The 11610-nt window shown below is 33.2% G+C and overlaps 1 protein-coding gene across 4 annotated transcripts in view; it reads right to left on the reverse strand.

Annotated features, from left to right (window-relative positions):
- The window catches only part of LOC127735644 (complexin-like), a 134949-nt gene extending 129721 nt beyond the window's left edge, over positions 1-5228 (reverse strand). For all 4 annotated transcript variants that reach the window (XM_052245887.1, XM_052245886.1, XM_052245891.1 and 1 more), the window contains exon 1: positions 5161-5228. The gene's annotated coding sequence lies outside the window, so the exon portion shown is untranslated. The remainder of the gene's footprint in view (positions 1-5160) is intronic.
- Positions 5229-11610: the final 6382 nt, after the last annotated feature.

An 11610-nucleotide genomic window follows, 5' to 3' on the forward strand; every position in this document is an offset into this window, starting at 1 on the left:
CAAGATAAATGGCAAAAACACAAAAACTTATTAAAAAGTATCATTGAAGGGCTATAACTCCTTAAGGAGTCATTCAAATTGGTTTCAGCTATATTGGCATTTATGTAGCTCTTCTGTTTTTGTATAACATGTATCATGTGTTTTGATGTTTTATCTATTTTTTTTATAGCTCTTGAGATAAGTCATTTAAGTGGGATAGACACAAAAATTCATCAAAAATCGTCATTAAAGGATCATTACTCCTTAAGGAGTCATCCTGTGGTTTTGGTCACTTTGGTTTTTTTTGTAAAATCTATTCTATACTGCTGATCATTTTTGCTGTTTCCAGTTTTTATTCATCTGTTATAGTTCTTGAAATAATAGGCAAAAACATATAAATTCATCAAAAATCATCATTAAAAGACTACACAAATGTAGAACTCCTTAATGAGTCATTCAAAGTGTTCAGTCATATCGGCATTTTTGTATATCTTGTATTGCTGATCATTTCTGCCTTCGACTTTCTAATATAGTTTTTGAGTTAATAGACAAAAACATGAAAATTAGTCAAAAATAGTCATTTAAGAGCAATTTTTATTTTACATTCATGTTCTACAAATTGACTGATCGAAGAAAAAAAACACAATATATCATTGATACCTGAATCAATCACCCCAAGTTTGGTTGAAATTGGTTCAGCAGTCTCAGAGAAGATACAAGATTGAAGAAAAATTTACAAAAACGATGACAACATAGAGGGATGCTAAGTGATGGCAATAGCTCACGAGCCCTTTTGGCCAGGTAATCTCAAATAAACCAGAGAAAAAAATCATCAATGACACTTTTAAGAAATAAAAAATTGTAAGATAACTATGTAAAGTTCAAGAACTCTTAAGAAAACAATATGAACATGTACATCTAAGAGTGTTTGGGACTTGTGTACCATATCAACATGACTTTTATGATTTTAAATAATATTTATATGGCTAAAAAAGCTTACGGGATTAAAGTAAAAAATCTGATGTGATATATATGTATGAAGAAAAATTTCTGGCACATTTGATGTTAACAGTAGTGAAAAGATGGTAACTGACAGTTGATAAAAAGGCCATTTCCATTAATTCCACCCTGAACTAGCTGGTAAAGTGTCAAAAAAGATACATGAACATTTCTATAAGATCTACAGTATATATAAGTTTTCCTTTGGAAATGCAAGACAAAGATTTAATAGCATTAATTATGGAGAAGAGTGAAGCAAAGTGACTAGTGTGGCTTGCGAAAATTCTAAAATCAATCATACATGTAATTTACATATAATTTGGGCATTCACTAGGATTTACCTCCTTTTGATTGCATTGTAACCATGGTATAGCAGAGCTCCTGCTACACTTTTGTCACATGTTAGACATGTTCATGATGTTAGAGAGTTTGAGGTAATGACAACACTTTTTATTTAATCTCCTCTGACACCCTGCTGAAAACTTATGGTATGATGACATTTTCAACCATAAGTTTATATTTCATGCAGAGGACATGATTTTGTTCCAATTTATGACTTACTTTCTGACTTAATTATGTGACTGGTGTATGTAAATGAGATCAGACTATCTCAAAGCATCTGTATAATATAACCATTATTACCAGAAATATTGTTTTCCACAGTTTAACGGGAAAGCATGATTCTTATAAGAAAATCACACATGTCTCCTCTGGGACTTGAATTCAGGACCTCTGCCATCTCTAACCAACGAAGTTTTTTACGTTAGGTGCCAATCCTGTAACCAGAGAGCATGATTAGCCTTCCAAAATTTTTAAGTGTACCAGCAGGGATTTGATCTAGGAACCCATGACACAGTAATTATATAAGCCACTGCTCTACCAACTGAACTAAAGCCTTAAGGAGTACTTAACTGGGCAGATAATGAAAGTCAGATTATAAATACAATGTATGTCTTCTAGGTAAGGGGAAGCACCAACAGTATCATGAATAGGGAAAATATCAATGATTTTAAATGTCTGTTTGAGTTACACTCTTGGACTGCTGACCACACAGAGCGTCATTGTACTTTCCCTTGGTCAATAGAAGTTGAATGTAGAAAGGAACTGTTATTTGACCAACAAAAGACGAAATTATTGTGAAGAGCCATGCAAGACATTTCAGCCACAATGCCAGTTCTGCCATAGTTGTTTTGGTCACTGTCATTTTGACCATACTCCTAGTTCAGCCATACATTGTAAAGTCATTTCCCCAATGTTTTTTTTCTGTTACAAAAAATTTTAAGGATGGAAAATGTAATGGTTTCTACAAACAGTTATGATGGAAGAAACAAAAGAAAATATACATTTTAACTTTACCTAATCATTGACAAGAATTTGTATCAGTTATGAGAATATTTGAGATATAGTGATTATAAATAAAAAAATATTTTTTCTAAATCTAAAAGTAAAAAAGTTGTTAAGTCCTCATTATAATGATCCCACTGTTCATTTGTTAATTGTTTATTATTATTTATTAATATATTTAACTTATAATTAAGGTTTTGTCAAGTAGTTGATGATGATATAAAACATACCATGTTTCTCATATACTAACATCTTATGGAACAAAAATTTACATGAAATTTTTTTTTTTCTTATATATTCTTTCTTCCATGAATGACAATTGTTTATTTTCAAAAAATTATATTATTTTCCCTTAAAATCATGTGTGACATAAAAAAGTTTTGTCACAGTCCTCTTGTTTTAGAGCAGATGCACACTTTATGACTGTGAGTGACAATGACTTTTTGAATAATTATGTTCGCCATATTGTTATACAAGGAACTTGCATTCAAGACACACAATTCAAATTCCCGAAGTTCAATAGTACATTTATTTAGTAAAAAAGACAGTTGTTAATTTCTGTGTCATTTGGTCTCTTGTGCAGAGTTGTCTCATTGGCAATCATACCACATCATCTTTTTTATATATATCATAAGATTATAGACTATAATTTTAAAAAACAGTATTACGCCGTACAAAACAGAGTTTTATGGTAATATCTATTGGTTCTAAGTTCATATTGAGATTTTGTGAGTTCTCAGGAAATAGTTGTACTGCGAAATGACCTATCAGCATGATCAGTGATTTTTGCACTATCAAATGATTAATCAAATGAGGGATTGTTACTCATTGGCAGTGTCTGCGCCACCCGGCATCCGGGAACGAGTAGCCAAATTGGCCTTCGCAGGCTACGCGTAACTGCTTCCGGTTTTATAAAAAAATCGAGAATGAAACATGAAATATGGGGAAATTATCGCAATTAGTGAATACATTGATTACTACTCAGAAGTTTTATAAATATTTATATAGTAAGTGAACAGTTTTTCTCAGTTAATAAATAGTCTAAAATGAAGAGTGTGATATATATGTTGGGAAGACATTTAAAAGTTATAATGAATTGAAACAATTTGTTTAAAATTACCAATCAAATGACTACATCTGAATCAATTGCCGCTTTAGAGAAAAGAAGACCTGGAAACAGGAAAATCAAAGACGAATTAAAGTTTACTATGCTCAATTTTTCCTGTATTCACAGAAGAAAGACGAAAATGTAAATATTCAATGCATCAAAAAATGTTTTACCTCTAAAGCGTTTGAACAACTTAAAATTCTGATCAATGAAAGAAAAGAATTGTGTGAATGGATATGTATCAAATGTAAAAAAAAAAAACCTACACGATCAGGACACGTTGGCGTGTATTTGCTGTTTAGACTGGCAACATTTGAAATGTGCAGGGTAGAAATATGTGCCAAAACAATCCTATTTGGATACGTAAAAATTGTTCCATTGAAATATTTATTACATGAATCTTTTAAAATTGGTTTAACATGTATAATTATCATTTGCGTCTATTTTTATACCGAATTTGATTTTATTACTTGCTTCTTTAATTTATGTATACAGTCACTCAAGCTTTATTTTTAGTCATTTTAGATATTTTAAAACTTTGGTTTCTGTTTTGCATTTAACTAGAATATTATTTTCCCACTCGAGGTTTTCACATAGTTTTTTCCAAATTCAGTATAATTTTATTCTTTTAACATGTTTAATGTGCATTTACATTTAATTTCAAATTTTTATCATGTTTTCTTTTACAGGGACTGTACAGTTTTATTCCTTTAGTGTGCATATAATTTGCAATTGTTTATTTATGTATTTTTAACTAATAATACAAATCAAAAAATATTAGTTGCCATTCTCTTCTCTGAATTCACAAAATCTGCATATTACTGATAATTTCCGTGTATATTTCACATTTCTTCCCGATCCGATGACATTTTATTATAAAACCGGATGCAGGTACTCGTAGCGGAGGAAGGCCAATTTGGCTACTCGTCCTCGCATGCAGAGTTGCGCAGTCACTGCCTCACTGATTTGGGGAATAGGGGTAACACGAATGACCGAATAACACTTGAAATTTTAATATTATCACATATTGGTGACTTTTAAACATTGATTATTAAATAATATTATATCATGTGTGTATTTTATAACTTTAAAATGATTAACAGAAAGCAGGTAAGTTCATAAAGATCGTTTTAAATTTAGTGTGTACATCCAACATGGCGACCATTGTTGGATGTACACACTATATTTAAAATAATCTTTATGAACTTACCTGCTTTCTGTAAATCAATTTTAAGTTATAAAATACATTAATAGTATACTATTATTTATTAATCAATGTTTAAAAGTCACCAATATGTGCTAATATTAAAATTTCAAGTCTTATTCGGTCATTACAAGTGTTATTCTGATAATAACGGTGTAATTCGGTCATTCAAGGTACCGGGGGAATAGTACACATCCTGCCTATGGCCAAGCTGGTTGTGTGCCTGAAACATCTCAAAAGCCTGTAAATAGAATACTAATGAAGGGAAAAAAACTTAACTTTATTCTCTGGAGACCAGCTGGACCCCCTCCCCCATTTTTAAAAACCAAATCTGTTGAAGGGTTTTGTATTTGCGGGTCCAAAACGGGGATCTGTCATCAAGCAACTGTGTTACAGGCTACAACCGGCACTTTTCTTTCTGGCTGGATTGTTTTGTAATTTTGATATATATTAATCGGAGCATCCTCTTCTAATCGATACCAATAATTCTAAACTTTTTTTTTCTGAGAAAGCACTGTGTAAATACCTGACTCTGCTTATATATCTGATTTTGAGAAATTGTTCTTCTGTAATCAAAATGATGTAGAATAAGGGTCTAGCATTTAATACGCGAGTAAATATAATTTATGACCCAAGATCCTAAAAGATATGTGTTCATTACGGATCTTTCACAATAGAAATAAATCTTTTCACATCACTGTTTATTGTATATATACTATTAATGTATTCAGTATATATAAATATATTTTAAAAAAATCTCGTCTTGTACCTGTTATTTTTTTGTTAATATATAGAACAATACACCTTATCGCTATTTATCCGCCATTACTGGACATCACACAAGTTCCCGTAAAATTTTGACGTCATAATAGAAAATATCTGACGCCACAATGGAAAAGTGATTGTTGTATGACGTCAAAAGTTCGAGCGGGACTGATTCTCGGGTCAAGCGGGATTAGCGATAAGGTGTATCAGGAACAATAGTGACGTTTCAACGACCTACGAGAGCGTGGATAAGGTTACAGATTAGAGAATGCTGGACCAGAGGCATATACACACATGAATATAATTTATGTGTATATATGTCTCTGGCTGGACCAAGCCAGAGATATATGTATATGTCTCTGACCAACCATATAAAGAAACGTGAGAGAAAATGTGCCAAAATATTTCGGTAAGAAAAAGGAATAATGGGGTACTAGAATATCTGAAAGATTATGTGTCGCCTACCTAGGTATATGCGCATAAGTTCCTCAATGGAGCAAGGCCGTAACTACATTAAGGCAAATGCCTCATGTTGGAAATTTAAAAAAAAAAAAGTTGAAACTAACATGACTAAAGCTTGTCTTCATATCAATTTTTTTGTTTGCATGGAGAGTGTCTTGCAAGAAGCAAGTTTTGTTCTCCCTCTGACGTCGCCCCTGTTTTTTCGGGATCCATATGTTTCGTTGATTGTCTATTGTTTGTCGTTATGTGTCTTATTTGTTCCCGGGTTTGTCTTTTGTTCATTGATTGCCCTACTTTATGATTATAATTTATTTCATCTCATTCAGTGTGACTTTGAGTTTTAACTGTTTTGAACGTATAGCCAAGATGTCATTAGAAACTTGGTTAAATAAAATTGAGAATGGAAACGGGTAATTTGTAAAAGAGACAACAACGCGACCAAAGAGCAGAAAAACAGCCCAAGGCCACCAATGGGTCATCAACACAGCGAGAACTGAAATCTCGAAAACCGGAGGCAGGCTTCAGCTGGCCCCTAATGACTGGTTCTTTGAAAAGGAAAGAAATCAATGGTAAGTACAGGAGTCCCCACCATGTTTCTATAATTTGAATGATTAGAATCAATTCAAACTAAACAAAGCATACGTGTAAATAAAACTGGTTAGGATCTGCATTGGATTAAGAAAATCATGTACGGGTTTCGGCACTGGCACAACATGTTTCTACGTATTTATTTAAAACTAAACCACTGCGGAGAACAATTTTTAAAAACGTATTTCTGACATACCGCCCGATTTTCACTTAGCTCAAGATATCCTTAAACTATTATTCAGTTACGACGAAATTCTTAATGAATAGTTAACGCTTGTTTGTGTAAGGAACGCATTGATAATAAAAATAAAAAAAATATCGAACTGATTAATAGCATAGTCGAAGTGGTCGGTAATGACCATTGCTTAGTCAGTTTGATAAAAAAAAGTGGGTGTTATGCCAAAAAGACAGAAATCAATGCAAACAATTTGGTTGTTGTCGTTAAATATATCCCCGACTCATATAAAGGGGGCGGGGTGCGCATTAACATAAAATTCCTTATCCGCCGCGCCTGCTTGTATCAAAGTTGCCATACAATTCGTCTTTCAGCGCAAAATACACATACATGTAGTAGAGCGTGCGTGTCTCCATCACATGATACATAGATTTAAAAAGGCAGACATATAGCCTATTGACCAATATAATAGAATATCTTCTTTTCATGTGTTTCCAACAGATTTGAATTTTATTAGCGTGATTAGGTTCACTTACATGTTTTGGGTGATCAGAGCATTAAAAATTCACCAGGTTGAATCAGATATTCGCATATAGTGGGTGATGCATGCATAGTAGTAGACGCTTAGCCTTTAGACACACCTTGATTTGTCTCTTCTTGGTTCCTTGTTTTATTATAGCATCAATATGCCACTGCCACCTTAATTCATCAGATAACAAAACTTAGAATGTTCTTGAGGCAGTTACGATGAAAATACTCATATCTTTACTTAACAACCAAACACGACATTGTATAGCGAAACGAATGCTTTAGAGGAGATTCGTTTTGCTGTGCAGCATGCATACATTTGCATTCTTTCTGAAAGGGGACATTGAATAAGAAATCTAATTAAAATATAGTTCTCTGATTTCGTTATACTCACGTGAAACACACACATATATATATATATATATAGATTGCCTAACAATGTAATTTTAACACACTATTTAGTATGTAAATATAAGAATGTTTAAAATATTTACAAAATGATGAAAATAAACGCAATATTTCGCTAGACTAACTAGCTTTATCAAGCGTGCATCTATCCAGGTGAAATCGGATGTAGATGATAAGAAACTTTTGCAGCTCAATGTATATGTTGCACTTGAATTTAGCTGCCTTGAAAATAATACATAATTTGGATGAAGTTCAAGATTTTCACAAAATTGGTAGTTGAAGTTAGCAACGTCCATTGGCCAATATTACAGGATAAAAAGGACGATGCTGTGTACTAAATTATTCTTTATCTTTCCTGTATCTTTTCTCATCTTTTTCGTTAAGACCATCAGGTTCTAAAGTGTGGAGTTGGTGGATCCAAAAATTGTCTCTTCTCCTTCTCGCCGTGGTGTCCCACTTCTCTACCAAGCAATACTATACTTGCATCCATGGACGTGTCTTCTTTATATACCAACATTCCACAAGACGAAGGAATAGCAGCGTGTGAAGAGGTATGGAACACTCGTAGTGAAATAAATCCTCCAACTGAGTGCCTTGTTACACTTCTGAAACTAGTGCTAGAGAACAACAACTTCTCTTTCAATGAAAAACATTATCTCCAGATAGACGGTACTAGTATGGGCACAAAAATGGCCCTGTCATATGCCAACATATTTATGGGCCAACTAAAAACGCCTCTTGGCTAGTGCTCCATACCAGCCCTTATCATGGTTCCGATTCATTGACGATATTGATTTCAAATGGACAGATTCACAAGAACATCTTAATGAATTTCTAGGACACTGTAACTCTTTCCACCATTCAATAAAATTTACATATGAATCATCTATGGAGAAAATAAACTTCCTCGACACTACGAGTTACATCAAGAACGGAACCATTATAACGGACCTTCATACCAAACAAACGGACAAACATCAATTCCTTTCTCCTAAAAGTTGCCATCCTAAACACTGCTCCCGTGGCATCCCATTCAGCCAGGCATTGCGAATCAAGAGAATATGCTCTACTGAAAATACGCAAAATGCTAGACTAGGACAACTACGTAAACATCTAGTTGTTCGCGGATACAATAACAACATCATTGATAGCGCTTTCGAAAGAGCAAACAAAACTAGTCGCCAAGAACTTCTAGAGTACAAAGATAAGAATAAAGCAGCTAACAGAACACCCCTTGTACTCACTTACCATCCTGATTTTAAAAATGTGTCTTCCATTGTTCAGAAGCATTGGAAAATTATAGAAAATGATTCAAATCTTAAAAAAGTATTTTCCTCACCACCAGTCATGGCCTTCAGAAGACTTAAAAACATCCGTGACAAATTAGTGATATCTGTATTAGCAAAGCAGCCTACTCCATCTCCCGGTTGCTACAAACAATGTGGTCGAAGGAACTGCTTGTGTTGTAAAGCTGCCAATACAAGCAGTTCTTTCATCAGCTCCGTTACTAAACAAAATTATACCATCTACTCAAATTCCAACTGTAAAACGGAGAACTCAATTTATATATTAACATGTGACACATGTGGCATTCAGTATGTGGGAGAAACAATGGACAAATTTAATATTCGGCTCAATAACCATCGTTCATGGTACAAAACCAACAAAAACTGTCCTCTCACAAGACATCTTCGTTCAACGAAACATTCTTTTGATAATGTTACCTTCCAAATCATAGAAGTCAACAACGAGTGGGACACCACGGCGAGAAGGAGAAGAGGGGTCTAAATACAGCACAAACAACATTTTCCAAATAAATATGAAACGTCTGAATAATAGTCAACGATCTGTCCCACGAGGGCGCTGGATCGTTACGAGTAACGATACATGTACACAATAAATAAAATGAGTATATATATATATATACAAGTCTAAATTGAAAACAACGTTCAAACCTATATATATATATATGGCTGTTTGTACATATAATTATATATATACGGGCACGCGAGTTAGTATGGATCAGATTTTTAATCAGATTGATTAAAAAATGATGCCTTGTGTATGAAAAGTGCCACGCTATATGAACGTTAAGAACTTTTCCTCAAAGGTGGCCTGTTGGAAGGTAACATCTGAGCAGTGTCTGAGCAGAATGTCAGAATAACCCGGGTTACGTCAAAGAACGTCTCGTCCTTTTTCAAAAAAAAAAAATCATCGGAAGATACCAAGATCTTGTTGATAAATATTCCGCGTATCAACTTCACAAATAATACATGATGGTCTTAAAGTATAGATTCTAGTTACTGACGTTGTTTATCATCTGAACTACGTCTTATAGTGTTCTTTTATTTGTCTTTGTAAATTATTAACCTTTACTGTTTAGTCCATTTTTGGTAATAACCTTTTGGTGTGGCTCGGTACTTATACATCCCGCCATTGTGTTATTGTGCTATGGTCATTTTTTTATCTTCTTGCCTTTCATTTTTGCTTATGTGCTTTGTCTATATGCCATTTTGTTTTTCTTTGTTGACATATTTGTTTGTTTTTATGTTGATTAACATTATAACACAATGTTGACTACTGTTGTCAATATAATGGAATTTTATGCGACTGTCATACAAGTGAGAAAATTAGCTAGCTATCAAACCCGGGTTTGTCCACCATTTTCTACATAATGAAATGCCTGTACCAAGTCAGGAATATGACAGTTGTTTTCCATTCGTTTGATGTGTTTGAGCTTTTGATTTTGCCATTTTTAAAATAAGGGGCTTTCCGTTTTGAATTTTCCTTGGAGTTCTGTATTTTTGTTATTTTACTTTTTCCTAACCAACATGATACCTTCTTTTCAAGCGGCAATCAAAATTCTTATCCTTTATCTTACCTGTTTGATTTATTATCAATTTGTTCTTGCCCTAAATAAGCATAAGATATTTGCCACTGAACGCAAACAAAAAAACTTACATATTTGATTTATTATCAATTTGTTCTCGCCCTTAATAAGCATAAAATATTTGCAACTGAACGCAAACAAACAATAATAAGTCAATCAAGCAACAGCCTTCTTTTTCTCTGTTTCATATTTCACATTTTTGTTTTGAATCTAGATTTCCAAATAAAAATGTTTGTAAATTTTGATTTATTGTAAGAACAATTTGTCCTTCTGTCAACATGACAAGAAAGACATAAAATTAAGTACAAATGTAAAAAAGTTTCACTTAAAAAAACCTATGACAAACTTTCCCAGTTGGTATTTGAAGACTTTGAAAATTTAATTTTTCTGTGACATTAAGTATTTTCTTTGCAAGATATTGTGTGTTTGGTAATATCTCAATGATACTCAATTTTTACAAATTACCTGAAACTGAATAGGCATTTCCGTGTTGAAGACCGTACTGTGACCTATAATGGTTTACTTTTATAAATTTTGACTTGGATGGAGAGTTGTCTCATTGGCACTCATACCACATCTTCTTATATCTATTTGTTGAATTTTGTTTTAAAGCTCCAGTCATTTTACAAAATGATTAAGTATTTTAATCATTTTATAGAATGCCTGTCAAGGCTAAGCATTTTGTAAATTGCCTGAAGACGACCGTGAGATAAAATCAAATAGCATAAAACCTCCAAGACCTACAAGGTGTCACCAAATGGGGCCGATACTGGTTATTGCAATTCCAATCCAATAAATGTAACATACGTCGAATGAACCATAAGAAAACATCTATTAGCATTCATTTCTACTATAATATGTTTCTCTATGAATTGTTTCATCTTTTTCATGTCAGGGCATTTAAATAGCCGACTATACGGTATGGGTTTTTCTCATTGTCAAAGGCCGTACTGTTGCCTATAATTGCTTACATCCACTTTGGTGGATAGTTGTCTCATTGCCAATCATATCACATCTCCTTATTTTTATATAGTCCCATTCTTGAATCAGTTCAAAATGCAAAATATTTTAGTGACAATTTCAATATCATTAAATCTAAAACAAAACAAATTTTTCATCCTAGCCCCTTAGAAATCAAATGGTAGCTCCCTAATGATAGC

This window comes from Mytilus californianus, unplaced genomic scaffold, assembly GCF_021869535.1.
Source record: "Mytilus californianus isolate M0D057914Y unplaced genomic scaffold, xbMytCali1.0.p SCAF_3, whole genome shotgun sequence".
NCBI classification, from domain to species: Eukaryota; Metazoa; Mollusca; class Bivalvia; order Mytilida; family Mytilidae; genus Mytilus; species Mytilus californianus.